This window comes from Myotis nattereri (genome assembly GCF_964212035.1).
Source record: "Myotis nattereri genome assembly, chromosome: 3".
Taxonomy (NCBI): Eukaryota; Metazoa; Chordata; class Mammalia; order Chiroptera; family Vespertilionidae; genus Myotis; species Myotis nattereri.
The window spans coordinates 203,441,560-203,467,109 of record NC_138077.1 but is presented as its reverse complement, the minus strand read 5'-3'; the positions used below and the strand labels follow the sequence as shown (position 1 = coordinate 203,467,109).

The 25,550-nt window shown below is 43.4% G+C and overlaps 1 protein-coding gene across 3 annotated transcripts in view; it reads left to right on the top strand.

The window, feature by feature from the left end:
- Positions 1-686: 686 nt before the first annotated feature.
- The window catches only part of CDC42 (cell division cycle 42), a 40,704-nt gene continuing 15,840 nt past the window's right edge, over positions 687-25,550 (top strand). For 2 of the 3 annotated variants that reach the window (XM_081086919.1, XM_081086918.1), the window contains exon 1: positions 687-750. The gene's annotated coding sequence lies outside the window, so the exon portion shown is untranslated. Of the gene's footprint in view, positions 751-23,091; positions 25,497-25,550 lie in introns of those variants that run through there. The other variant, XM_081086920.1, reaches the window with a different exon arrangement.

Genomic DNA, 25,550 nt, shown 5'->3' with positions numbered 1-25,550 from the left:
CCTTTCTTGGCCAAATAGCTGTGGTAGTCAACAATAAATGGACTATTATTAAAACAAGCTGTTTCCCTCTAACACTGGGACACGTTTGAGAAAAGACAGAGAAGGTTCCTGTTCCCCTGAAGTCTCCACACCAGCAGGGAAGACAGATAAACAGGTGCTGTGAGGACAGGGGGATCGGGAAGGGCTGAGAGCCAACCACAGGGCTCGTGAAACAGTGAATGCAAGGCCTTGCAATGGGGAGGGAGTCTCTAAACCAAAAGACGACGCTGTGGCTGGAGCGAGGGAGGCTGGGGTGCAGGCAGAGATGAGAAGAGACCCACAGAACACAGGGCCCTGTCGCTTGCAGTGTAGTCTCCGCAAGTCACTTTCCTCTGGGTGGTTTCCGTCTTCTCTGCAAACCAGGGAAGATAGTACTGTGCTTCCCCCGATGGCAAGGATCAGAATTGTTAGTGAAGGCCCTCTGCAAACGGCCGTTTACAAATTATAAGTAAAACCATCTGAGCAGGAGGTGCGCTCAGCCGCAGCCCAGGGAGCCGCGTAGGCCGGCGCGTGCGCGACAGGCAGCCCGAGGCCAGGCGGAGGGAGAGCGCGTTCAGGTCCTCGCTCGGCCCCGGTTTGCCTCCCGGTCCCGCCCACTTCCGCGGGTACCCAACCGTGCGTCGCCTGCGTGCTGACGTCAAGCGCGTGCCCCTGTCCGGCAGCCGAGGAGACCCCGCGCAGTGCTGCCAACGCCCCGGCGGAGAGGCTGAGGTGAGTGCGGGGCCCAAGGCTCCCCGCGGGAGCGGCTTCCCAACTGTCCCGGCCCTCCTGTGCCGCCCCGGCATCTCCTTGTCCGCGGGGACACCCCGCTTCTGGGTTCCGGGGACGCCTGGGAGCGCGGGTCGCGGGGTGGGGGTGGGGGTGCCCAGGTCGCGCGGCGCCGTGCGGGAGAGCGCGGGTCTGGGTTCCGTCGGGGAACGGAGGGGAGGGGGTCCCGGCGGGGAAGGTGAGGGGCGCCCGTTCCGCCCAGGGGCGCGCGGCCGGGATGCGGGGTGCCGGCCGGAGGGCGCCGGCCGGAGGGCGCGGGCGGTGCCGGGTTGTCACCGGGCAGCGGCGGAAGGAAGGAGTCACACCCATCTCGGCCGCCCGGGCTCCCCTCCCCCCGGCTGGCCCCGAGGGCGGGCGGCGGGCCGGGGTGCCGTCGTGGGTCTGGGCCGTGGAGCCGCTCGCGGGCGCCGGGCCGAGCGGGAGGGTCTGTGGCTCGGGCGGCCGAGCTGCCCCAGCGCCCGAGCTTCAACTTCCTGCTTCGCTGGGCGCCGCCGCGGACATTTTGCGGCGGGCGGGGGAGGGGAGCGGAGTGGCCGGCGCGGCCGGGGAGCGGCGGTTCCGGGGCGGGCGGCCTGCTGGTCGCCCCCCGGGCTTTGCCCGCGACTGGCTTCTCCCCGCAGCCTCGCCTCCGCCGCTTGTCCCGGGCGGGGCGGGTCTGGTCCCCGTCTCTCCGGTCTCTCTCTCTGTGCTGTAGGTTGAGCTCCTAATGCCATTTCCGTTTGCCTCTCCAGCTCGGTCTCCGCCTGCTCAGCGGAGCTTCCCTTTCTGGGAGTTACCTAACCATCTCTCGAAACTGTCGTTCTGCCGCTTTCTTAATTCCTCTTACCAGGGGGAAATTTTCTTTGTTCGTTTGCTTTTTTCCCCTCCCCTTTCAGTCCAAGAGAAATGCAGTGTGGAAGGTTACGTCATCGCAATATAAGGGGTGAGAGTTTTAACTCCTGCAAGTCAGGGATTCACCCCATTAAGGCAGCATTTTGCAGCCTCAGTTGGCTACCCTGCCTGCTTCTCAGTGCATCGTATTCAGAGATCTCTTCAAATCCCGGTCGTCTCAAAGGCACCCAAAAGCCAGGAAGGTTTACAATCTCAGGAGCAGTTTGTGCCAGGGAATAAAGCGTAAGACAACACCATGTACAGCCGCTTAACGAAGGCCACACCTTTAAAGACAGATCCCTTTGTACTCGAAGGAAGTGAATTTACTTGTCGAAGCATCTTTGGTCCAGAAAGACTTGCCCAGACTCTCTCCTGTGTGACTTAGTGATGCAGAGAGCGCGCCTAAGTCTGCTGACCTGTGCTTTTTCTGTGACAAGGGAAAAGAGAATCGGTTCATCTCGCCCCTCATCTTTGCTTGCTAGACACTTTTAGTTTTGTCAGTAAAAATGAGTTTTGGATTTACAACAAGAAAAACTTGAGTAACATTTTCAGACTTTTTGGATCACAGTATTTGTTCCCCCAGAATGTTAGGTGTACACCCTTGATGGACTACAGGAGATATGTTAGCATTGTAAAGCAGATGAGGTCCAATTGTGTAATGCATTGTATGTAAAAGTTCTTGTTGGAACAAGTATTTTCCTATTGTTCCTCATTTGTATTGAGAGAATAAATTGCTCGCTCGGAAAAACATAAAAGAAGTGCAGGTTTAAATCGGCTTTCTGTAGTGTATAGGATAGGTGTAGATTGGATAGGTGTGGAGCTTGGAGCTTCTGAAATATGTTTGCCATAACCTGTCATGTTTTAAGAATGTAAAAATGGAACACAACCTGCTGTCTTGTTTCTTGAATCTTCTATATTTAAGGTGTTTAAATGTACATACTGTATATTAACTTGTATCTTTCCTCTTAAAATATAGCAGAATAGTTTGAGTTTATAGTGTTTACACTGAAGCAGTGAGATTGGTAATTAACTGAGTATTAAAAATGAGCTATTTTCTAGTAATTTCTTCAAGACCTAAGAAGTATCACATCCTCTTAAAATGTTTTCACATAATAATGAACAGTTGTACTCAGTTCAAATTATTTTTTCTGGGATCTAAGACAGTTGTTATAGCTAGAAGGTATTCTGGGGGCTTAAATCAAATATCATTGAGAGCCCTGGCCAGTGTGTTCAGTGGTTAGAGCGTTGCCGAACCAAAGAGTTGGGGGTTTGTTTTCTGGCCAAGGGCACATACTTGGGTTGTAGGTTTGATCCCTGGTCCCCGGGGTGCATGTGGGTGGCAAGCAATGGATGTGTCTCACATTGATATTTTTTTCTCTCTCTCTTCCTCTCTCTCTCTCTCTCTCTCTCTCTCTCTCCCTCCCTCCCTCTCCCTCTCCCTCTCTCCCCCCCCTCCCTTCCTCCCTCCCCTTCCACTCTCTTAAAAAAAGATCAGTGAGATTCTTAAAGCTCACTGAGATCAAATCTTGACTCTCTTGTGACTTAAGATTTGTTTTTTATTTGGATAATTTTTCACTTAAAAGTTTATGGTCTATTAGAAAAGCATTTCTAGTTATTTCTAAAATGGTTACTCTAATAAAATGTATTAATCCAGGAGCTGTCACATTTGGAAAACTTTGAGGTACAATTTACTATGCCTATCTGGGAGTAGTATTTATAGATATTCTTGGAAATAAAGGTCAGATTGTGCTTTTAATTTGTAGATACATTTTATTTATTTATTTTATTTTTTTAAAAAATATATTTTATTGATATTTTACAGAGAGGAAGGGAGAGAGATAGAGAGTCAGAAACATCGATGAGAGAGAAACATCGATCAGCCGCCTCCTGCACATCCCCCATCGGGGATGTGCCCGCAACCCAGGTACATGCCCTTGACCGGAATCGAACCTGGGACCTTTTAGTCCGCAGGCCGACGCTCTATCCACTGAGCCAAACTGGTTTTGGCTGTAGATACATTTTAAATGCATTTATTATTTTAGAGTCTTTTTCAAGAGGATAAGAAACAATGAGCATTTCAGGCTACAGGGCCTCTACAGCAGGAGAAGGAGTGCTTAATATTTTGTGAACTTATTTCCCATAAATGGATCTATATAGCCCACTATATCAAAGAGCTTTATTCTAGGCCTTCAATATTCAATATTCTCTTCCAAATCTATTAGTTTCCCCCATTAGAATATAGGTTCTATGAGGGTAGGGCTTTGACTTCCCATGGTCACCGCTGTATCCCTAGAAATGTTTGTCAGATGAATGAATTTGATGATGTTTGAGGGATAATCTTCTTTCTGCGTACTTTTTTAAAAATTACATTTTTAATGATTTCATAGAGGAAGGGAAAGGGAGAGAGAGATAGAAACATAAATTATGAGAGAGAATCATGGATCGACTGCCTCCTCCATGCCCCTTACTGGGGATGAAGCCTGCAACCCCAGCATGTGGCATGTGCCCTTGACCAGAATCAAACCCGGGACCTTTCAGTCTGTTTCATTCCTCTCTCTTTTTTTAAAAGTTGATTTGAAATATCCTCTATTTCTTTATTTGCCATTAGCAGCTTATTTTAAAAAATATATATTTTATTGATTTTTTTACAGAGAGGAAAGGAGAGGGATAGAGAGTTAGAAACATCGATGAGAGAGAAACATCGATCAGCTGCCTCCTGCACACTCCCCACTGGGGATGTGCCCGCAACCAAGGTACATGCCCTTGACCAGAATCGAACCTGGGACTGAGAACCTGGAACCCTTCAGTCCGAAGGTTGATGCTCTATACACTGAGCCTAACCGGTTAGGGCAGCCGTGGGCAAACTATGACCCGCGGGCCGAAATGAATAAAACTAAAAAAAGACCGTACCCTTTTATGTACTGATGTTTACTTTGAATTTATATTAGTTCACACAAACACTCCATCCATGCTTTTGTTCCGGCCCTCCGGTCCAGTTTAAGAACCCATTGTGGCCCTCGAGTCAAAAAGTTTGCCCACCCCTGGGTTAGGGCCATTAGCAGCTTATTTATGCCACTTCTCCTCTACTCAACAGTATCAAGTTCCTGGTCATGTTATGCTTTGTCCCTTACTAGTTTCTACTTTTAGTTACTTATCTCTTCAGTCCAAAATATTTTTGGTAAAGCAATTTTCATTACTTGCCATTTCAGCTATGTCTGCCACTGCTGCTGTTAAAAGCCCTGGATGTCAAACCTCTTCTTCACTAGTTGCCCCTCGGACATTGGTCTCAAACTACTTATTTCATGAAGTGAAACCAGGTGTTTTGCCACCAAATGGTATTCCATTAAAATTGTTTAGGAAACGATTTTTTCTCAAATATTTAGCTATGCTGAAGTCCAGAACAGTTTCTAATATAGCAAACACCTATATATGGTTAAGTCATTCACCAAGCATTGGTGGTCTGTCACCTGAAGAGAACCTTGTTGCTGTCTCTGCTTTAACACTACACTTTAACACTTACATCATTTTCTCCAAGAGTAAGCCATTACGATTTGCCATTTTAATTCTGCTGCTGTGTGTTCTTCAGAAAAACGCTGCTAGTACAGTGATTAAAAGTGTAGAGTCTGAAGCTGACTGCCTGGGTTAAAATCCTGGCTCTGCTATTTATTAGTTATGTGCGACCTAAGTAATGTCTTTGTGACTCAGGTTTACCTTCTGTATAATAAGACTTGCAATGGTCCCTGCCTCACAGTGTTATGAGAATCAAATCAGTTAATCTGTGGGAAGTACTTAAGACAATTCACTGTCACATAGTCAGTGCAGTGTAGGTGTTTGCTCTTGTTATTATTACAACTTCTCTTAGGCACCCACTTTTAAGCAGCTATCTGCGTTTTCCCTAAACATCCATATTTTAATAACCATCTCTCCCCCAGATTAATTTCATGAAACCATTATTATTATAAAATTATTAAATGAAGTGGAAATTGTTGCCTGTTTTACATTTTTGTCCATTATCTCAATCATCATCATAGAAGCAAGGTTGTAAGGTCCCAGGTATGCCTTGTGTGGTCTGTGGACCAGCAGCATAAGCATCACTTTGGAGCTCATTAGAAATCTCAGGCTCCATCACAGTCCTACTGAAGTGGAATCTGCATTTAACATGACCCCCACGTGATTTTTATGCATGTTAAAGTTTGAATCACCTCTTCAGAAACAGTGTTGAGTATTTTATTCTTAGTTTCTCCCTTACTTAGTTAAATATAATATTTTAGGCAGTGTACCAGAATTTATTGCAAAGATCCTATCTTAAAGTAAATGTGAAACCTATTTGGTTTTTAAAGGAATTATAGTTTCTTACCTATAGTGGAATCATCTCATCTTGTACTCATTATCAGGAACAGATGTTTAGTTATTAAAATGCTATTGCCCACTTAACTAACTAGATAATCTAAGATTCTAGTTTAGTATATCAGTTAACACATTTGAATTCAAATGACATTTTATTGGAAATGAATTTCTATGAAGAGGATCATTCATGGTTATGAAAACATGGTAAATACAAAATTGTCATTTAGCTGGTCAAATGTAAAAAGTTTTCTGCTTTTAAAAAATATTTTAGATACATATTTTTATTGTTTTCAGAGAGAAAGGGAGAGGGAGAGAGATAGAAACATCAATGATGAGAAGGAATCATTGATCAGCTGCCTCCTGCACACCCCCTACTGGGGATTGAACCTGCAACTCAGGCATGTGCCCTGACTGAGAATTGAACCACCTCCTGGTTCATAGGTCAGTGTTCAACCACTGAGCCACTCTGGCTGGACATGCTTTTTTTAAAATAAACTGTTATCTTCAGTCTCAAGGGAAGATGTTAGTAACAAAAATTTAGTCAGTCTTGGCTGCCATATTGAAAAATTACTGATATTTTTTAAGGACTAAATTTAATTATTTTTCTAATAACTTTTTTTTTCTTTTTTAAAAATATATTTTATTGATTTTTTACAGAGAGGAAGGGAGAGGGATAGAGAGTTAGAAACATCGATGAGAGAGAAACATCGATCAGCTGCCTCCCGCACATCCCCCACTTGGCATGTGCCCGCAACCAAGGTACATGCCCTTGGCCGGAATCGAACCTGAGACCCTTCAGTCCACAGGCCGATGCTCCATCCACTGAGCCAAACCAGTCAGGGCTTTTTTTCTTAAAGTATTTGGTGTAGGAGAAATTCACCAGTGCTATCTCTTTGCAGTGTACACTCTAGAGTAGTGTTTCCTAACTCTTTTGAAATCAAGGCAGACATAGAAAATGCCACACTATCGTAAATGGATGAGGCTGCTCTTGGCTGACTGGCGTTGGGAAGACCCCAGGAGAGCTGTAGGATCAGTGTCTCAGTCACACCTGTGGCCATTCTCTGTGTCCCAAGTGGCAATATGAAGCCATCTAGGGTTGGAAGTTAAACCACAGCCATCCTTTCCAGCTAAATAGATTATCACTGTTTGCTCCTCCTTGTGGAAACAAGAGATTGAGGACAGATCAGATGAGCCAATGAAACAATGGAGAGATGAAGGAATAAAAGAATACTGTGTTAAGGAGTATAAGAAGAGGATACATTTTGTAGAAGAAAGCATAAGCAAGATTTCAGATACAATCCATTTGCTTTGTTGGTTGGCAGTTTAAGAATATTTGTAACTTTTTTTGGTTTACTTTTAAATCTGTTTAAAAGTAGATGCAGAGGAGTAGGAAGTAAAGAATAAAGTTTCTTAACAAATCATCTGTGGTTTCTGGATTTTTCATTAAAATACACCTTTGTTTTACCAGCTGAACACTATTTGAGAGGAGGTCAGTTTTGGAATCTTCCGAAGTGGAGTTTAACTATCACACTACTTTCCTAGAAAACCGTATTTTTATTGTGGAGTTTAAGATTAAAATTAATATTTTAAAATAAATTAGATTTTATTTATTCATTTTTTAAATATATCTTTATTGATTTCAAAGAGGAAGGGAGAGGGAGAGAGAGAGAGAGAGAGATAGAGATAGAAACATCAATAATGAGAAGGAATCATCGATTGGCCGCCTCCTGCATGCCTCGCACTGGGGATCAAGCCTGCAACCTGGGCATGTGCCCTTGACTGGAATCGAACTTGGGACCCTTCAGTCTGCAGGCTGTCGCTCTATCCACTGAGCCAAATTGGCCAGGGCAATAAATTATTAGATTTTAAAATGTAAACTTTTTTGATAGCAATTTTTTTTATTGGTTAAAAAAACCTAAGCATATATACAAAATTAGGTACACATTTAGATGCTTCTTTTGAAAGAATGGTTTAGTCTTTTTTAACTAAGTTTTAAAAAAATAAAAACTGCAATTTTCAGCACTGTTTTGAAAACTTAAAAAGTGCACCAATATACTTAGCTTCCTTACCTACAAAACTAGTGGCTTGGTGCATGAATTCATGCACATTGAAAGGAAATTAATTAGAAGAAATAGTTTAATACTGCTATTCACCTTTTATAATAGAAGCGTCAACCAAATTCACAATTGACAATGACAGATTGAAACACACGAGTGCGATTGGCACCAGCAAGAGCTTTATATGTATTGTGTGTGCGCGAGTCAACTTAGTGTGTATATATATATATATATATATATATATATATATATATAGAATAAACTTGCTTAGTTAGACCTGCTTTGTGATTTAGCTACACTTTTTCCAGCCCAGTGAAGCATCCCAACTTCTCTTTGAGGTAATTGTCAGCAACACAGCAGTAAATATCAACATGAAACAGATTGTATCGTAGATCACGCAGGGAGAACAAAGGGTAAAATATTTAACTGCAGCAGTGTTTGATTATATTCTACGCAGTGAGAAAACCTGAAGTCATTTTCAAGGTCTACAATTTCTTTTTAGTTGGGTCAAGTTTCTAAGCTTCTAAATCTCTGTTTTCTGGCTAATGAAAAGAAAATAGGATTCCATTGAGTCTTCTTATCTACTTACTCCAGGACTTATGTGAGGATCAAATGAGATGAGGCTCGGGAAAATACTTCACAGACATTTGGTTAAAGTGTAAAATGTTTCCACCTGGCTATAAAGCAAGTTGTGTTCCTGGGCTGAAGAAACTGCAAGGAGGCTAGTTGCTAGGGAAGAGGAAGCTGGGTGTTGCCACATGGCATCATTACCCAGCACCCACAGCCACTGTTTCTGGGCTGAGCGGGGCTGTGGGCCACATTTTGCGCCCTGGGGTCTTGGCAGTTGGTTGTGATTTGGTGGGTTGTCGCTCCGGGGTGGTGGCGGGCCCTATGTTCCACTTGGGGGAAGCTGAGTGTTGCTTTGTGGGCACCAGGTCTGCAGTGCCATTTTTCTGTAAATGGCCAGTGTACGTCAAGGCAGCTCCTGCGTTGAGTGTCTGCCCCCTGGTGGTCAGTGCGTGTCATAGCGACCAGTTGGATGATCGGATACCGATACTTAGCATATTAGCCTTTTATATATATCTACACTAATAAAAGAGAAAAATGGTAATTGGCGTACTACGCTACCCTTTTCATTGGCTAATCAGGGCTATATGCAAATTAACTGCCAACTAAGATTGGCAGTTAACTGCCAACAAGATGGCGGTTAATTTGCATATGTAGGCACAATGCAGGGAGGCGAAAGGGAAAGCAGGAAGAAGCCCCCTGCCACTGACAGTGATCGGAAACCCGGGGGGAGCTAAGAGCTGGGGGGCAGGGCAAAGGTGGCCCTGGAGCCGCCTTTGCCCTGCCCCCCAGCCATGATCGGAGAATCAGGTGCCTTTTCTGCCCTGGCCAGTGATAGCAGGAAGTAGGGGTGGAGCCAGCGATGGGAACTGGGCACAGTCGAAGCTGGCAGTCCCAGGAGCTAGGGGTCCCTTGCCTGGGCCTAAAGCGGAGCCCATGGTCGCGGGGCCGCTGCAGCTGTGGGTCCCCGCTGCCCGGGCCGGACGCCTAGGCCAGAGGTGTTAGGCCTGGGCAGGGGCGGAGCCTGCAACCGCGGGGAGCTGTGGGTCCCCTGCCCAGGCCTGACACCTCTGCCGGAGGCCTCAGGCCTGGTCAAGGGGCCGATCCGGTGATTCGTGATCGGAGGGTGATGAGGGTCAACTCCTCTGGCCGAGGCATCAGGCCTGGGCCAGAGGCATTAGGCCTGGGTGGGGGGCGGAGCCGGGGATTGGGGGGATATGATGGTCCCCTTGCCCAGGCCTGAAGCCTGGGTCAGAGGCGTCAGGCTTGGGCGGGGGGTGGAACAAGCGATCAGAGGGAGATGGGGGTCCCCTGCCCAGGCATGATTCCTGGGCCAGAGGCCTCAGGCCTGGGCGGGGGCCAGAGCCAGTGATCGGGGGGAGATGGGGGTCCCCTGTCCAAGCCTGACACCTCTGGCGGAGGCGTCAGGCCTGGGCAAGGGGCTGATCAGGCGATCGGAGGGTGATGGGGGTCTACGCCTCTGGCCGAGGCATCAGGCCTGGGCAAGGGGCAGAGCCAGCAATCGGAGGGATCTGGGGGTCCCCTGCCCAGGCCTGATGCCTGGGCCAGAGGCATCAGGCCTGGGCTGGGGGCAGAACCAGTGATGGGGGGAAATGAGGGTTCCCTGCCCAGGCCTGACGCCTCTGTCAGAGGCGTCAGGCCTGGGCAAGGGGCCGATCCTGCGATTGGAGGGTGATGGGGGTCAACGCCTGAGGGCTCCCAGTATGTGAGAGGGGGCAGGCTGGGCTGAGGGGATGACCTCCCCCCCCCCCCCAGTGCACGAATTTCGTGCACCGGGCCCCTAGTAGATATATATAAAGATGGTGCAATTACAATTCTTACCTAATAAGGTCACAACAAGTTGAATCAAGCAAATGCATATATCTATGCACTACTTAATGTTATGTTCACTTACATTAGTTTGCACTTAAAACACAAGAGGAAATGGGAATTGGCACAGTAGAGGCCCAATTTAATCTCATTGTGTGCAAAATTTAAAAGGTAACTGCCAGTAAATGGAGAGTGCAGAAGAAACTAACTGGAGGGGCACAATTCACATTGTCAATTAGAATGTAAAGTTTAAAAAATATGTTTTCATAGATTTTTTTTTTAAGACAGAGAGGAAGGGAGGAGTGAGAGAGAGAGAGAGAGAGTGAAACAGAGAAACATCCATCAGCTGCCTCCTACATGCCCCTACTGGGGATGTAGCCCGAAACCTGGGCATGTGCCTTGACTGGGAATTGAACCAGCGACTTCTTGGTTTATGGGTTGATTGTTCAACCACTGAGCCACACCAGTTGGGCTATCTCAGTTCTTTTTAAAAAAATTACTATTTGGTAATTAAGCTTCCTTCAGGATCAAGATTAATTCATGTCCTGCATGTGACATGTGTTGAAGATCTAAGTTTGTTTTCTGCTGACACCACATTTCTTACTTCTCCTTTTATTTGGGAAAATTGCCATTTCTATTCCTATAAATTATATGAGTAAATTCGCCTCCCTGGCTCTTAAAATATGATGGTAAGGTGTTTCTCTGCAACCATTAAAAAAAACCATATCACCCAAAAATCTAAGAAAAATCTAAGACAAGCAGCTTTAAAAATATAGCTAATCACCTTTGCCTTTGTGGCTCAGTTGTCCTGTGCACCAAAAGATTGCCCTGGTCAGGGCTTGATCCCCAGTAGGGGGGCATGTAGGAGGCAGCCGATAGATGTCTCTCTCCCTCTCTCCCTCTCTCCCTCTCTCCCTCTCTCCCTCTCTCCCTCTCTCCCTCTCTTCTTCTCTCCCTCTTTCCCTTTCTCCCTCTCCCCCTTTCCAAGACTCTAAAAATCAATTAAAAAATCTTAAATAAAATAAAAATAGAGCTAATCAATGGCAGATTTTTGTGAAGACTTAGGTTGTAGAGATAATTCTTTGGCAATTATGTGATGCTTAAATTTGTTATATACTATTTTAATGGATTCAAATCTGAGTGAGTTGTTTCAAAATTGGAGGCATATTTTAATTATAAAATGTCTAAGGGTAAGATTGCTTGCCTTAACTATTTTACTCTGATACAGTTGTGACTACAGTGTGATACACATACTTCAGGAGGCTACTGCTTTTTTTAGGAGTTATCCCCCCCCCCGGTTTAAAAGTTGGTAGAACTGTGCATTCCCAGAATAGAGTTGCCCATGATGATACAGTGTGTTTATTCCCTAAAATGATGCTGGGTGGCTTCAAACACTTGGTGTTAAGCTACTTTAGCTAGTTCAGACTGCAGATTTGACTTATGTCTTAGAAATAGGATTTTTCTCCTTCAGAAGGATATTGAAAAAAATTTATTTGTTCTTTATTCAGATAGTTATACGGGAGGGTTTAGGAGCCTGAAGGACACATTAAAGGGTGTATTCTGAGTCCAAAGAACATGTTTTTGACTTGCTGCATCTCTAACCCATACTATCTATTTTAAAAAACATATTTTTATTGATTTCAAAGAGGAAGGGAAAGGGAGAGAGAGAAACATTAATGATGAGAGAGAATCATTGATTGATGCCTCCGGCACACCCCACACTGGGTATCAAGCCTGCAACCCGGGCAAGTGCCCCACTGGGAATCAAACTGTGACCTCCTGGTTCATAGGTCAGTGCTCAGCTGAGCCACTCCAGCTGGGCTACTCCATACTATCTTATTAATGTATGAATTCAGCAACGCTTTGAATGTGTGCTGTGTGGCAGTTACTGTGTCTGGGTGTTGGGGATGTAGCAGTGAATAAAATAGACCAAAGCAAATCTCTTTCCCCATGAAACTTACATACTAGTGTGTGAGCTGGAGATAAGTGGAGAAAAATGAAGTGGGGGAAGATGAGGGAGGGCTGGCGGTGGGGTACAGTGGAGTACTTTAGGGTTTGGTAAAACTTGGGTTGCATTTTATGGTTTTTTTTTTTTTGTTAATCCTGAGGATATTTTCCCATTGATTTTTAGAGAGAGTGGAAGGAAGGGGGACAGATAAAGAGAGAGAGAAACATTGATGTGAGAGAGTCACATTGATTTGTTGCCTCCCGCAGCCAGGGATTGAGTCTGCAACCAAAGTACGTGCCCCTGACTAGAATCAAACCTGCAGTCCTTCAGTCCCATGCTCTATCCAGAGTCAAACCAGCTGGGGATTGGGTTGCATTTTAAAAAGGTAGAGTTGTTCCAAAATGAGATTTGAGCTAACATCTATAGAGGATGTGCCTGAACCATCCTGGCAAGAGAATTTTAGTTAGAGGGTGCAACTGTGATCACTTTTTATCAGTGACAAATACTGCTATGCTTACTTTTATAGGAAATCTTTAAAAATAGACCTTACGTAGCCCTGGCAGGTGTGGCTCAGTTGGTTGAGCATCGTCCTGTATGTTGAAGGGTCACTGGTTCAATTCCCGGGGGGCCGAACATGCCCAGGTTGCTGTCCTGGTTGGGGTGGGTGCTGGAGGCAATGGATTGATGTTTTTCACATGGATTTTTTTTTTCTCTCGTTCTCTCCTTCCTCCCTTCCTCTCTCTAAAATCAATAAAAACTTTTAAAAATTAGACATTAAACAACTGTATTTCATAATGCATCTGGAGTACCATTATAGGAGCTTAGTTTCCCAAAGTACAGTGTATGTGAATAATTTTCATATCAAACAATTGAAGGTCAAGGCAGAAGTTTGTGCTTTGGTGGTGTTTTCCTTGGTTTTAAAATGTGCTTAAAAAAGCAGATTTGTTACCCTAAGTGGATAGAGCGTTGGCCTGCGGAATGAAGGGTCCCAGGTTCGATTCCAGACAACGGCACATGCCTGGGTTGCAGGCTTGATCCCAGTGTGGGGGTGTGCAGGAGGCAGCCAATCAATGATTGTCTCTCATCATTGATGTTTCTATCTCTCCCTTGCTCTCTGAAATCAATAAACATGTTAAAAAAAACCCAGATTTATTGTCAACACATACTGGTTATTTTTCAGTCTTTGCAATTCTGTCTCTGTTGTTTTTGTGTCTCTCATTCTCTTTTAGTGGATAGAACTATACAGTTACTCACTGCTCTGCAACCAAGCTGAAACATCTGCATTCATGTCAGCTGCACTCTGTGGACATAGTCTTTGGTACACCTGTTATAGTATCTCCAATTATTCTTTGTCCAATTATTTCTTCAAGTACAAGGTTGAATGTTTCTGTATACGTTTGTCCCATTAACAACAGATTTTACATCAAAATTTGGTAGACTGCCTTGATTCAGAATCTTTTTAATTTTATTATTTATTAAATTCTCACCTGAGGATATTTTTCCATTGATTTTTAGAGAGAATGGAAGAGAGAGGGAAAGACAGAGAGAGAAACATAGATGTGAGAGAAACACATTGATTGGTTACCTCCTGCACACGGCCTGGCAGGTCCCAGGCTGGGGAGGAGCCTGCAACTGAGGTACGTGCTCTTGACCGGAATCGAACCCGGAACCCTTTGGTCCACAGGCTGACGCTCTTTCCACTGAGCCAAACTGGCCAGGGCTTGATTCAGAATCTTGGTAATTTTGTCTTGTTCTTTAAAAATGGTTTGTGGTTTATAAAACAGACTGTATGCGAATCTGAATGTAGGTACTTCTGCATTACAAGATATAACAAAGAAAGTCTAAATGATCATGGTTAGTTTTGTAGTTGGTTTCTCACTAAGATGTGTGTTGCCCAGGTAAGATAGTGACTTTTTATATTTTTGCTGCAAATGTATGCTTGTATGTAGGATTTCTTATACTGGCTGGCACATGATTTCATCCTTGATAGACTTAGGACAGAATTTGTTCACTGAATCTGAAAAGGCTGTTTTCTTACAAGAATGCCTTAAGAACATAATAGATTTTTTTCTGACTTCTCCATTTATCTGTGGTACAAACTTATTCTCTTATTTCCCAGACTAAGAAACTTTCTTATAATTTCCCACCTCCTTACACAAACCCACTCTCCACCCTCAAACGGTCAACTATTTCTTTTCTCTTTCCATGCTCCTACCCTAGTGCAGGTCTTTTGTTTAAGTCTTGGATTATTAAAGTAGTTTCATAGCTGAGTTCCTTTACTTTATCTGGTTATCTTTGACAGTCCACCTTGGAATACAGGTATAAGATTGATACTCTTAAAAACACACACACACACACACACACACACACACACACACACACACACACACACAAACTTGTTCACAGTTAAGAAAGAAATGGTAGCCTGTTCACCACCCAGGTTAAATGAAAACTGCCTAGTTTTCAGTCTTTAATGACTTGGACACATCTGTTTTTTAAATCCTTACCTGAGACTATTTTTCCATTGATTTTTAGAAAGAGTGGAAGAGAGAGGGAAAGACAGAGAGAAATATCAATGTGAGAGAAACATATCCATTGGTTGCCTCCTGCATGTGCCTGACCAGGGCCCGGCAGGGGAGAAACCTGCAACCGAGGTACATGCTCTTGACCATAATCGAACCTGGGACCTTTCAGTCCACAGGCTGATGCTCTCTCTATTCACTGAGCCAAACCGGCTGTAGCGACTCATCTGTTCTTTGTGTTTTTCTACTTGGGGGTCCTAATTTTCTTATAAGGACACCAGTCACACTGTATTAGGACCCATCAATATGACTTTATTTTATCTTAAAGATCTTATCTCCAAATACTGTCAGTCATATTCTGAGGTACTTGGGGTTAGGGCTTCAACATGTTACTTTATTTGGGATCAGAATTCAGTTTATAATAGACACTATAGCACATTCTTTATGATAGTTTATAGTATAACTAGAGGCCTGAAATTTATGCCCTTGGTGGGGGAGAGGGTCCCTCAGCCCAGCCTGCGCCCTCTTGTAGTCCAGGAGCCCTTGGGGGATGTCCGACTGATGGACATCCTTAGCTCTGCTGTGGAAGTGGGAGAGGCTCCCGCCACTGCCGCTGTACTCGCCAGCCGTGAGCCCGGCTTCTGCGCACTGACCACCGGGGGGGGGGGGGGGGGCAGCTTCTGCATTGAGCGTCTGCCCCCTGGTGGTCAGTGCGTATCATAGCGACCAGTTGTTCTGCTGTTCGGTTGATTTGCATATTAGTCTTTTATTATATAGGATACTAGAGGCCTGGTGCATGAAAATTGTGCATGGGGTGCGGGGGGGGGGGAGTGTCCCACAGCCTAGCCTGCGCTCTCTTGCAATCTGGGACCCCTTGGGTAGGGTCCCTAGGCCTGGCCGGTGATCAGGGCCTATCGGGGCTTTCCTTCCCCTGGCTGCTGACAGCTGGCCCTGCCCCTGCCGCTGCCACTGCTTGCCATCTGTGCAGCGCTGTCTCCCTCCCCCGCCACTGGTCGCCTCCCTCTGTGGGCAACAGGCATGGGGTGTGATTGCTTGGCTGGTCTGGGCCTCCCTCTACCAGGCGATCGCTGGCCAGCCCTGAACACCCGCCATAGCATTGCTGGCCGGAGGCCCCGCCCACCTGCCACAGCACCACCAGCTGGGTGGCCTGGGCCTCCTTCTGTGGCCACTGGCTGGGTGGCCTGGGCCTCCTTCTGTGGCCACTGGCCGGGTGGCCTGGGCCTCCCTCTACAGAGCCCTGCGATCGACCACCCCTCAGAGGGAGGCCCCGCCCACCTGCCACAGTGCCACCAGCTGGATAGCCTGGACTTCCTTCTTTGGGGCAATTGATTGCGGAGCTCCGAGGGAGGCCTTGCACACCCAGCCAGGACTCCATGATTGATTGCCGTGTGGAGGGTGGCCTGGGCCTCCCTCTTTGGGGCGATCGTGGAATACCTCCCCCCCATCAATCACCCTGCCGGTCGGTGGCCTGGGCTTCCCTCTTTGGGGTGATCTATTGTGGAACCCCCCCATTGATCGCCCCTCAGAGGGTGGCCTGGGCTTCCCTCTGTGAGGCGATTGTGGGGCGATGGCGAGGCCCCCCGACTAATCGCATTGCACCTGCCTTTGTTGGCCTGGTGCCCGTGCGTGTCATAGCATGGTCGTTTGGATGGTCGTTCTGCTGTTTGGTCGATTTACATATTACACTTTCATTATTATAGATTACTTTATATTATAACCAAGTTTACCAGTCATCTGTTGGTGCACATGCAGGTAGTCTCCTGTCTTGTTCCTACAAGCAAGACTAATATCCTTGTGTCTACCTCTTTGCATACATGGAGAAAGTTTTAGAAATGGAATTGCCACAACAATCAACAAGTGTGGGCGAGGATGTGGAGATAGGGAACCCTAGTGCACTGTTGGTGGGAATGCAGTCACTGTGGAAACCAGAATGGAGTTTCCTAAAAAAATTAAAAATGAAACTGCTTTTTGACCCATTGATACCACTTCCGGGTATGTATCCTAAGAATCCCAAAACAATCAGAAAGAATATATACACTCCTGTGTTCATAGCAGTGTTATTTACAATAGCTAAGATCTGGAAACAGCACAAGTGCCCATTGGTAGATGAGTGGAGAAGCTGTGGTACACATGCACAATGGAATATTACGAGGTTGTAAAAAAGAAGGAATCTTACCCTTTGCAACAGTATGGATGGACCTGGAGATTATTATGCTAAGTGAAATAAGCCATTCAGAGAAAGGTAAATACCATGTGATCTCACTAATATGTAGATTCTAATGAACAAAATAAACTGACGAACAAAATAGAACCAGAGGCATGGATACATGGGACAGAATGACAGATCTCAGAGGGGAGGTGGGAGGGGGAGGACTGGATAAAGGAAGGTGAAGGGATTAGCTCAGGGGTCCTCAAACTACGGCCCGCGGGCCACATGCAAATACAAATATTGTATTTGTTCCCGTTTTGTTTTTTTACTTCAAAATAAGATATGTGCAGTGTGCATAGGAATTTGTTCATAGTTTTTTTTTAAACTATAGTCCGGCCCTCCAACGGTCTGAGGGACAGTGAACTGGACCCCTGTTTAAAAAGTTTGAGGACCCCTGGATTAGCTAAAGAACATATGCATAGTCCATGGACACAGACAATAGTGTGGGGAGGGCCAAGGGAGTGGGAGCAGGGGCTGGGTGGAAGTAGACGAGGGGAATATGGGGGACATCTGCAGTATTGTCAACAATAAAAAATTTAAATAAAAAAAATGGAATTGCTAGGGTCAAAGAATGTACACGTTAAGTTTTGGCATGTATTGACATAGACATGGAGGTCTTGTTTCTTATTGTTTCTGATATTTTTTTGAAAGTAAAAATTTGCCTTGTGTGTTATATCCTAATCTAAAACCACATTGTTTTTCTGGGTACATGAATGGCTTTCATTTAGTACTTCAATGGAGTATAAACACAATACCCTATACAAGATTGCCTAGATAATCAGATTCTAAATTGACTGCTTATTTGGGTGACTTAACAATGATAAAAAGAGCTTGTAATTGAGTGTTAAGTACTGTACAGAGGAGTAACTCAATAATTCTTACAACCTGTGATGTTAGGTTTATTTCTGTTTTACAAATGGAGAAATAGTGTTAAAGAGGTCTTGTAGCTTGACAAAAGTCACACAAAAAGGGGTATATGAGCTGAGGGCTGCTTGACTGCTACTCCATACTGTCTTCCTTGGGCATATTAGAGACTTGATAAATATTTTTTGTATGATTAAGTACTGCTGTTTTTTTTTTTTTAAATATATTTTATTGATTTTTTACAGAGAGGAAGGGAGAGGGATAGAGAGTTAGAAACATCGGTGAGAGAGAAACATCGATCAGCTGCCTCCTGCACACCTCCCACTGGGGATGTGTCTGCAACCCAGGTACATGCCCTTGACCGGAATCGAACCCGGGACCCTTCAGTCCGCAGGCCAACGCTCTATCCACTGAGCCAAACCGGTTTCGGCTTAAGTACTGCTGTTTTGTCTCATCTTAAAATAGAGGCAGATTACAACCCTTTTTATAACATTCCAAATGCTCTAGCTACAAATAAGAAGTTTCCTTTAAACTGTTGTTTGAGATCAGAGTGCCAGGATTTTAAAAAGGATTGATCAAGTTAATAAATAAGCCTGTCTAGTAGAAGCACAGATTTTTTAAAGTTTTCTCTTAATTGTAGTGTTCAGATGCTTTCCTTTAACACTAGTAGGCCATTTTGATTTTTGCAAGTTTTAATTTAGAATAAAATGCCCTATTAGGTGTTTGTTTACTCTGTGCCAGGTGATTGTTAGTTGCTTTATATACATTACCTCATTTTTCTTTATAGCAGTTTTTTTTTTTTTTGTTAATCTCTACCTGAGGATATTTTTCCATTGATGTTTAGAGAAAGTGGAAGGAAGAGGGAGAGACAGAGAAAAATATCGATGTGAAGAAGACGTATGGATTGATTGCCTCCCACACATGCCCTGGGGATTGAGCCTGCAACGGAAGCACTTTTCCTTGATCGGAATTGAACCCAGGACCTTTCAGTCTGTGGGCCAACACTCTGTCCACTGACCCAGTGGTCGGCAAACTCATTAGTCAACAGAGCCAAATAGCAACAGTACAACGATTGAAATTTCTTTTGAGAGCCAAATTTTTTAAACTTAAACTATATAGGTAGGTACATTGTTATTAACTTAATTAGGGTACTCCTAAGCTGGCCTTTGCTAAAAATGTCCTCAATCTGAGGGGTCGACCTCAGCGAACATACCCCCACTTCTTCTAACGCCACTTATTCAAAATGGACTCGCCCAGGCCGAAAACCGACTTCTGCGAATGGGCCATGAAGTTTCAATCGCCCTGTACGTGCGCGCCCGCACGTGGTGTTTTGTGGAAAAGCCACACTCAAGGGGCCAAAGAGCCGCATGTGGCTCGCGAGCCATGGTTTGCCGACCACTGCACTGACCCAAACTCTCTAGGGCTATAGCAGTTTTTTGAGTTGAATGGTACTGTGTAGCTGAGAAAATTAAGGTATAGAAGTGAAGTAATTCGCCAGGATTCACACATTGAAGTGGAGCTAAGATTGGAACCCACATGTGCTTGTCTTTAAAAATCCAATGCTTTTTAGCCAACAGGGTTTTAAAAAAAATTAAAAATTTTATTTTTTCATCTGGCCAGCATGGCTCAGTGGTTGAGGGTTGATCTATGAATCAGGAGGTCACAGTTCGATTCCCAGTTAGGGTACATGCCAGGATTGCAGGCTCGATCCCCAGGGTGAGGTGTGCAGGAGGCAGCCAATCAATGACTGTCTCTCATCATTGATGTTTCTATCTTTCCCTTTCCCTTCCTCTCTGAAATCAGTAAACATGTATATTTTAAAATTTTTTATTTTTTTTTCTTGCCATTAATATATGCTCAATACTGTATGAGGTGCTTTGGGAGTATAAGCTTAGTTTTTCCTTTCTGAGGGCCCATAATCTATTAGAATAAGCACACGCACATGTGAATAAAAACAGCATGAGTAATTAGTCACTTGTGTGATTAATTTATTCAGTGAGTACATATTAATATCCAGTATTGAGCTATCTTCTTGGAGTACAGCAGAGTCCCTGCCTTTACAGAGTTTTTCTTATTTTTTATCTGTTTCCTTTGCTGCAATATAACAAATAAATGAGATAATTATAGACTATGATCATACTATAGAGGAAATAAACAAGGTAATATGATAGAAGTAAGGAGGGAGGGGGCTGGATATTATTCTAGGTCCTGTGCTTAGGGAGGATTTTCTGAGGAAGTGATTTGAGTTGAAATCTGAAGGATGAGAAATCAACAGCTTTAAGAATAGGGGAAAGAGTGCTCTTGGCAAGACAGAGCCCTGTATGTTTGAGGAATATAAAGAGATCTGTGTAGCCAGAGCATGGAGAGTGAAGGGGAGAGGAGTATGAAATACGAGATCAGAGCTAAGAAGGGCCTTGTCATGGGCGTTAAGAATTTATTTGGGCAGTTTTTTTTGTTAATCATCATCTGAGTATATTTTGTCCATTGATTTCTAGAGACAGGGAAGAAAGGGAGGAAGGGAAGGAGGGAGGGGGAGAAAAAGAGAGAGAGAGAGAGAGAGAGAGAGAGAGAGAGAGAGAGAGAGAGAGAGAGGACAAGACAGAGAAGACAGAGAGAGGAGAGACAGAGAGACAGATGGATTGGTTGCCTGATGCATGTGCTCAACTAACCTGGACCCAGGATCAAACCTGCAAACCACCTACATGCCCTTGACTGGGAATTGAACCCAAGACCCTGTGTTGCATGGCTGACAGGCTAACCACTGAGACACACTGGCCAGGGCAGAATTTGGGCAGTTTTTGAAAGCTGGAATAGTTAGGGAAGGAAACTCAAGATGGGATTTTAGGATGGAAAGTTAGGTTAGAAATAGGATGAGTTGTAAGGTCAGACATCCATGGTTTGGAGAGATGATGTGAATAAAGTCATAGACTTTGAAATAAGCAACAAACAGTATTGGATAATTTATATAGTATCAGGCAATTGACAGTTGGTTAGATGATCAGAATAAGATAGACGATGCAAATTTAGTCCTATTTTTCCCCAGGTTGTCTAGACCTCGGAGCTGTGGTAAATTCAGATTTGAGATTTGAGATAAGCACAGTGCTCTTATTTTTTGTTATCTGGTCTTTTGCATGAAACAGAGGAAGGTTTGAATGTATCTAATAGCTCCTTGCCTGTTCTTTTTTTTAATTATTATTTTTTAATATATTTTTATTGATTTCAGAGGGGAAGGGAGAGATCTAGAGAGCTAGAAACATCAATGATGAGATAGAATCATTGATTTGGCTACCTCCTGCACATCCCCTACTTGGGGGGCGGGGGAAGGGGGGGATTGAGCCTGCAACCCTGGGTGCCCTTGGCCAGGATCAAACCTGGGACCCTTTAGTCCACAGGCCGACACTCTATCCACTGAGCCAAATCGGCTAGGGCTCCTTGCCTGTTCTTAATTAAGAGAATAGAATTGCCCTTAATTAAGAGACAAGAATGAGAACATGACCTATAAGGGTGTCAGTGTCAGTAATGTTATGAAAAAAAAATATGTTGGGGAGGAGGATGATGCTTATTTATTGTCTGTATACCCCACTTAGGATTGTTGCCCCAAGAGAACAGGAACTTTGTTCCAGGCATTGGCCATGTATAAGGAATTAGCACATATTAGGTGCTTAAGGGTATCTTGAATGAATGAATAAATCTACAAGTCTTGGATATTTTGAGGGGAAACCTTATAATTTCCATTCTCTTCCCATGAAAGAAAGTAGTAGTTTTATACATTTCATACTCTTCAATTTTTCCAAATTGTTTTGAGAAATTAAATTTAAAAATTATGTAGCTTATTTAAATATGTGCTAATTGGATTTTTAAATGTTATTTTAAAAAACTTTAGCCCTAAGCGGTTTTGCTCAGTGGATAGAGCGTCGGCCTGCAGACTGAAGGGACCCGGGTTCGATTCCGGTCAAGGGCATGTACCTTGGTTTCGGGCACATCCCTAGTAGGGGGTGTGCAGGAGGCAGCTGATCGATGTTTCTCTCTCATCAATGTTACTAACTCTCTATCCCTCTCCCTTCCTCTCTGTAAAAAGTCAATAAAATATATTAAAAAAACACCCCAAAACCTTTATTATTATTTTTTAATTTTAAATATATTTTTAATTGACTTTTTTTTAGAGAAAGAGGAAGGGAGAGGGAGAGAAACATCAACGTGAAAGCAAAACATCCATCCGCTGCCTGTTGTATGCCCCCTACTGGGGATTGAGCCTGCAATCCATGGAGGACTCTCTCCTACCACAGGGTTGTCTACTTTTTACTGATTGAAAGATATTTTACAGAATTACAGTTTTAATTTATTTTTTCAAATCGGAATGGATATATTTATTACTGAAAACTGAGGTAAACTGCTGGTCATATTTAAGCTTCTTTTGGTTCTTTTTTTAGGCAAATAACTTTTAGCAGTATCTCTATTGCTTTGACTTTTTGAATGAGTGCCAAAGTTTGTAAGATTATTTCCTGTTTTTTGAGGACTCTGGAAACAAATTATAAAGTTTAAAAAGGACTGCCCTTGGCTGCCTCCTACATGCCTACCAGGGATTGAGCCTGCAACCCAGGCATGTGCCCCAGCCTGGAATCAAACTGGCAACCTTTCGGTGCCAGCCAACTGAGCCACACAGGCCAGGGCTTGACATTGTTTCCACAGGAAGTTAACACAGGATATGCAAACATGTCTGGCCTAGTTTTCTCCATGTTGTTGAAGCTGGCATTGTATATATTGCAAAACCAAAGTTTCTTCTCTGGTCACCTGCTTCCTTCCCATCTGGTGATACTTTAATACATGAAATTATCATTATTTAAAAAAAATATATTTATATTGATTTTTATTGATTTCTGAGAGGAAAGGAGAGGGAGAGAGAAATAGAAACATCAGTAATGAGAAAAAAATCATCGATCAGCTGCATACCCCTACTGGGGACCCACCCTGAAACCCAGGCATGTGCCCCACTGTGCTCTCCTGGTTCATAGGTTGATGCTCAACTATTGAGCCACACCGGCCAGGCAATACATGAAATTATTAACACTATATAGCAAATGTTGTGCAGAATAGTTAATTAAATTGGAATTTGATGCTGAAATGACCACTTTTATAATGATAGCTTAGCTCTATATTTGACTACATTTTTAGTAAGTACAAAGAGTACTATAATTATTTTGGTAATAAAAAAAATTCATGTGCTCCTTATTTGGTTGGCATTGTTGATGTTTTAAAAACTATATTAACTTAAAAGTGCCTTTAATCGTTCAAAATTAATAGCTAACATTTACTAAGCATTTACTGTATGCTGGACACTGTTTCAAATTTTTTACATGTATTATCTTAATCAACTTATCCTATGAGGAAGGTATTACTGTTTTCATTTTTTAGATAAGGGAATACTGAGCCATAGAGAAGTTAAATAGCTTGCCTAAGGTCACATAGCTTGCATGGTAGAACCAGTCTGACTCCTGAACCAATGCTCTTAACAGGAGACCCACAACTAGTTTCCAACAGATTGCTGAGCTGTTAAGTTCAGGAATCCTAAGAAATGGAAGATTTGTGGGTATATAGAAAGGGGAACAGCAAACACAAACTCAGTTACTATTTCTTCTGTCCCCTTTCCCCAATAAAATTCAGTAATTGTCTGCAGGGTGAAGAAACAGGAATTGAACTTCTGTTTCTTGCTTCCTCTTCTGCCTTCCTCTTTCCAGTGCCGGCAGCTGTCATGGGTATATACTTGCCCCTATATTTGCAATGAGCACGTTTGTTTTTATTAATGTCAGCTCTCAGGTGAGGTAGTGTAGTGTTTTAGAGCGGGGGCTTGCTTGACAGTCAAGATTGCTTGTGTTTAAGTTTCAGCTCTGCTATTTACTGGCTCATTGATCTTGGCCTAATTACTTCACTGAGACTTGGTTTTCTTATCTGTAAAATGGGGATAATGTATACACTTCTAGGGTTGTTGAGAGGATGAAATGTATGAATATGTTTAGGACAGTATGTGGCACATAGGAAATGTTTGCTGTTGTCTCTGTTATTATTTGAAAACACTTTTTAGGTTGAAACACCTCTGAAGTATATTACTTCATGATCTTTCAATATTCAACATGAATTTTTCATTACTGATGTAAAATGCCTGGGTGATAAAATGATTCACTTTGATAATTTGAATTCTACTTTAAGAAACTATTTCTAGGTGACCTAAAATGTCAGTAATGTTTATCCTAGTTTAGATTCTTATGTTATTGGTATTCCTTATCTTGCTATCACATAGAAAAGTGGTTCTCAAACTTCATTGTACATTAATATTACATAGGAAGTGTTGTTCTGATTTATGAGATTTGGGGTAAGGCCCAGGAATATGAATTGTTAATAAACCCAGCCGAAGGTAATTCTGACTGTGGTGGTCCGAGGTGTGATATTTTTGAAATTACTGGTTTAGAGGCTAAATTCAAGCATAAACGGTAATAACTGTCAGAGTTTTGTTCGTTTACATGTAGGCAGTGATGATTTGTAAACTAAAAAAGCACTTAATTTGGTGTTTAAAGATAGTGATAGGGTCTGTTCCCCTACCTAAATTATTTTGTTAATACCTGTTAGATAACTTGGTTTTAGGGTCTACTCTATAGATACAGAAATGACGCAGGAGATACAGAAATAATACAGGAGTTTTTAGGTGAAGAAGAAATATTTGGGTGGATTTCTTTTGTGTGTGTGTTGTGTGTGTGTGCATGTATTAAATAGCAGTGAATATAGTCAGTTCATTTTAACCTCTGTTTTTGTTGTGCCTGGCATGTGCAAAGCATGAAAATTTTGATTAGGTAGTTCACCTAAGAGAGAAGGAAATACACTGTAAGCTTTTTTTTTTTAAATCCTCACCCGAGGATATGTTTTTATTGATTTTGAGAGAGAGAGAGAGAGAGAGAGAGAGAGAGAGAAAGAAAGAGAAAGAGAGAAATCAATGTGAGAGAGAAACATCGAATGGTTGCCTCCCATGCTTGCCCTGACTGGGGATTGAACCTGTAACCTTTTTGGTGTACAGGATGAAGCTCCAACCAACTGAGTCACCTGGCCAGGGCTACATTATAAGTTTTGACTCACTGGATGAAAGTAAAATGTGATAGAATTGATTTATTTGACACACTAGGTAGAGAAATTCTTGCATATTGAGTATGAGCTACAAGCCAAATCTTTTTTTTTTGGGTTAATCCTCACTATAGGATATTTTCTCCATTGATTTTAGAGAGAGAGGGAAGAAGGGAAGGAGGGGTTGCGAGAAAGAGAGAAACATCAATGTGAGAGAGACACATCGATTGATTGCCTCCAGCATGCACCCCTACCGGGGCTGGAGATTAAACCTACAACCCAGTTATGTGCCCAAGACCCTTCAGTGTGAGGGCTGATGCTCAAACCACGGAGCCACAATGGGCAGGGTAAGGCCTTGTTTGTATTATTTAATCGTCATAACAACTGTGTGAGGTTTTGAT